The 4,517-nt window shown below is 42.9% G+C and overlaps 1 pseudogene; it reads right to left on the bottom strand.

Moving 5' to 3' along the window:
- Positions 1-3,487: 3,487 nt before the first annotated feature.
- LOC126163588 (5S ribosomal RNA) lies at positions 3,488-3,605 on the bottom strand (annotated as a pseudogene).
- Positions 3,606-4,517: the final 912 nt, after the last annotated feature.

Genomic DNA, 4,517 nt, shown 5'->3' with positions numbered 1-4,517 from the left:
TCTTTCCCGACCGAGCCAATCCCACAACTAAGCTGAGGTGACCAATGTCGTGGAATAGCAATATGCACATATACAGATGTAGGTAGTATCGCGTACACAACGTATAAAAGGACAGTACACTGGCGAAGCTGTTATTTGTGCTCAGGCGTTGATGTGAAAAGGTATCCGAAGTGATTATAGCCGCACGAAAGGACTTAACAGAATTTAGAACTTGGAGGTAGACAAATGGGATATTTCATTTCGGAAATCGTTAGGTTAGTCGATATTCCGAGACCCACAGTGTCAAGAGTGTGCCGGGAACATCAAATTTCAGGCGTTCTCTCTCACCACGGACTGCGCAGTTACCGACGGCCTTCACTTACAGACTGAGAGCGGTGGTGTTTGCGTAGAGATGCCAGTGCTAACAGACAAGCAACACTACGTGAAATGATCGCAGAAATCAATGTGAGACGTACGACGAACGTATCCGTTAGGACAGTGCGGCGAAATCTGGCGTTAATGGTTTATGGCAGCAGACAACCGAAGCGAGTGGCTGTGCTAACAGCACGACATCTTCTACAGCGCCTCTCTGGGCTCCTGGCCAAAGCGATTGGCTCCTAGACGACTGCCGCGCCGGGTAGCCGAGCGGTCAAAGGCGTCTTGCCACGGCTCGCTCGGCTCCCCCCGTCGGAGGTTCGAGTCCTCCCTCGGGCATGGGTGTGTGTGTTGTCCTTAGCGTGTTAGTTTAAGTTCGATTAAGTAGTGTGTAAACTTGGCGACTGATCACCTCAGCGGTTTGGTCCCATAAGACCTTACCATAAATTTCCAATTTCCTAGACGAGTGGAAAACTGTGGCCTGGCCAGATGGACACTGATTTCAGTTAGTAAGAGGTGACAGTAGATATTCGAGTGTGGAAGGTACTGTGCAAGCTTGTGGTGGCTCCATTATAGTGTGGTATGTGTTTACATGGAATGTACTGGGTCCTCTGGTCCAACTGAACCCATCATTCATTGGAAATCGTTGCATCCATTCGTGGACTTCATGTTTATGGATGACAAACAGCCATGTAACTGGGCAACGGTTGTTCGCGACTGGTTTGAAGAACATTCTGGACAATTCGAGAGAATGATTTGGCTACCCAGATCGCTCGACATAAATCCCATCGAGCATTTATTGGACATAATCAGAGGTCGTTCGTGCACAAAATCCTGCACTGGCAACACTTTCGCAATTATGCACGCCGCGCGGGCTAGACGTGCAGTCTGGGGTGCCTTGCCACGGTTCGCGCGGCTACTCCCGTCGGATGTTCGAGGCCTTCCTCGGGCATGGGCGTGTGTGTTCTCCTTCGTGTAAATTAGTTTAAGTTAGATTAAGTAGTGTGTGAGCCTAGGGACCGATGACCTCAGCAGTTTTGTCCCATAGGAACTTACCAAAAATTTAAAAAAAAAAGTTATGGACGGCTACATGGGGCAGCTTGGCTCAATATTTCTGCAGGGGACTTCCAACGACTTGTTCACTCCATGCCATGTGAAGTTGTTGCACTATGCTGGGCGAAAAGAGCTCCGACACGTCACTAGGAGGTATCCCATGACCTCAGTGTAAGGTACTGTGGCGAGTAAGCTCGTATTTATGATGGTTTTAATCATTAACTGTGTGGTTTCGCGTCGTTCGTGTCACTCTTTTCTATTATTATTATTTGCGTAACAACGCATATATGAAAAGAGCCGCGAAATATCTTTTAGTAATGCTGTGCTACGAATTTCTTTATCATCATTACTTTTTAACAAAACAGAATATATTGAGTTCTTATTGTTCTGTATCTGGCCTTCTATTAAAGGAAAATTTTTCGTGACTGTAACTCATTCTAAAAATCAACATATCTTCCATATTTTTTAGTTATTGAAAATGAAATTTACTTTGTTATGAATACTGATGTTACAGTTCGTATGATTGTTCAACAACAAGATTTTGCAGTGGATTTTGTTTCTCGGTAAAACACCATTCAATACCACGACTAGCACAAGAACATGAGACTGTTATTGAAAAAATACGTTTTCACTATAAAGTTTGCCAGGTCAGAACCGAGCACAGCAAGATTCCTATTAGATTTTGAAGGTACATTATCTTTTTTGTACTGTTAGTTATATATTATCAGCAGCCCGCGTCAACCTGCAACACATCATAAAATCTGCTGCTCTGCACTGCAAGTCCGGAAGCTAAAAGAAATAATATTATTTCACTATTAATTTCCCGCTTCCTTGCGGTATGATCGATTCTATTTGAGGTAGTTTGAATACGCTGCGGCAGCGGCTCTTTCGTTCGCCGCGCAGCTCGGCACCACAGATAATATTTAAATAACTGAAAAATGTCTCAACAGGATGGGATAATATGCAAGCAAGCTATAACAATTAATAATGCAAGTTTTCATTTAAATAACTCTATTCAAACATTTAAATACGTTAACTGTTACACACCTTTAAAATGCGCACGTAATGGCGTACATCTTTCAGTCTTGACAAAAGAATGCTACGCTAGCGTACAACACAACGTCACAGGATATCCTACTCGCTTAACTCCAAGAAGAAGAAGACAGAGAAATTAATGTTCGTCATGTATTATATACTAGTTACATATTCTACTCTTTGTTTGATATTTATCGTCTGTGGCGGTTTCATTACTCGCCGACACAGATATTTCTCTAAAATAAATAATAAAAAAATACATAATTTTATACAATAACAAAATATAATACATATGATTTTCTTGTTACTACATAATATGTTTTTTTCTACTAGACGTTAAAGTGGGTAAACCTGTGAAGATAATCGGCGTGTCAGTTTCTGGTCTATGGAGACATCTGTAAATTAAGTCCCACTTGTAATAATAATGACAGAGAATTAGCTTCTACATCTGAAGGAAATTTAAGGCATTAAACCTCCATATCTAAATCTTCCTTTCGCAATGGAAATTTCCCGCCGTCTCTTCTCATATGCATTCCGCTTATGTCGCAAGTATCGCAGTAGCGCATATTGTGTCTTATTTCATCAAAACTGACAGTGGCACGGGCGCGTAACGATCACCAGGGCGAGGACAGAAACGGATGAGAACTTCCTTTTTTCATAGTTTGTACTTATTAATAATCAGTCAGTGATTGAGCAGTCATTGTCAAGCTGACGTGATCATTTAGATCATGTAACACCTCCCACTTCAAAAACACGTTAGTACCAGAGCAAATACCACGGAACACATCAAATCCTGTGACTGATTTGGGTTCTTAGTGATTATTAATAAATAAAGCTTACCACTCCGTCTACAGGCCACAAGTGGCCCATCGGGACCATCCGACCGCCGTGTCATCCTCAGAGGAGGATGCCGTTAGGAGGGGCGTGGGGCCAGCTCAGCACACCGCTCTCCCGGTCGTAATAATGGTATTCTTGACCGAAGCCGCAACTATTCGGTCGAGTAGCTCCTCAATTGGCATCACGAGGCTGAGTGCACCCCGAAAAATGGCAACAGCGCATGGCGGCCTGGATGGTCACCCATTCAAGTGCAGACCACGCCCGACAGCACTTAACTTCGGTGATCTCACGGGAACCGGTGTAACCACTGCGGCAAGGCCGTTGCCAATAAATAAAGCTTACGCACGAAAAAAAGTTCTCACACAAGAAATTCATCGCGCTTCGAAGTCCAAGCAGAAAAAAAGACAAAGAAAGAAAAAGACAGTTTCTTGGCTTCTGTAATTGTTTAAACTTGCGTAGTAGCGACGTACTGCGTCCATGGCAAAGTTGTAATAGAAGTTGCTCGTTGTCACCTTCCTCCGGTCATTAAGAACTGTGACATATAAGTAAATTCATGACTTTGTTGACTTCGTTTGCGACGAGTGTAGTTGCAATCGTGTTAGTGACGACGAGAGCGATAACAGCTAAGATTTAAAGATGATTACAATGCCTACAATAAGCAGACAGTTATTCAGAGCAAGAGCCATGAACACAGTGTCAATGTCATAAATAGTTTCGGATACGATTTATAACACTCATAACAGTACATACTGCTAAAACGTGATAACATACCTCTTACGATTTACCGTAAGCCGTCAGGTTCTACTGTAACTTGAGTTAGTTGGTCTGTGATGTACCAGCGATCAGATTTCTTCCCGCCAATGGGAATAAAACCAGGTACAGCAAATCGAGCGCCTCCGCGTCAACGCTGATTTGCATCATGGCTGCACAGTTAAGTACTAACAAGGGAACGTTAAAGAAATATTTGCAAAGTAATCTAACGAACTAAAAACAAGCACTTCCATTGACAAAACCTGCAATGTAACATAAGCAGTTGAGAGACCAGTATCGGGAGCGATACAGAAGCGGCAAAAGTTCTATGACGTAAAAAATTGCAAGTGGCTCTGCTTCATACCCGTTTCACCGGGTCTTTAAGGACATTTTCGCATGTCTTTATCAGAACACAGCACAACCTCCTCACAAAGAATGTTCAATTCGGTCAGCATTATATAAAACATTGCCATCGGTTCAGCTGTTGA

The sequence above is a fragment of the Schistocerca cancellata genome, chromosome 2 (assembly GCF_023864275.1).
Source record: "Schistocerca cancellata isolate TAMUIC-IGC-003103 chromosome 2, iqSchCanc2.1, whole genome shotgun sequence".
Taxonomy (NCBI): domain Eukaryota; kingdom Metazoa; phylum Arthropoda; class Insecta; order Orthoptera; family Acrididae; genus Schistocerca; species Schistocerca cancellata.
This window is presented reverse-complemented; position numbering and strand designations above follow the sequence as displayed.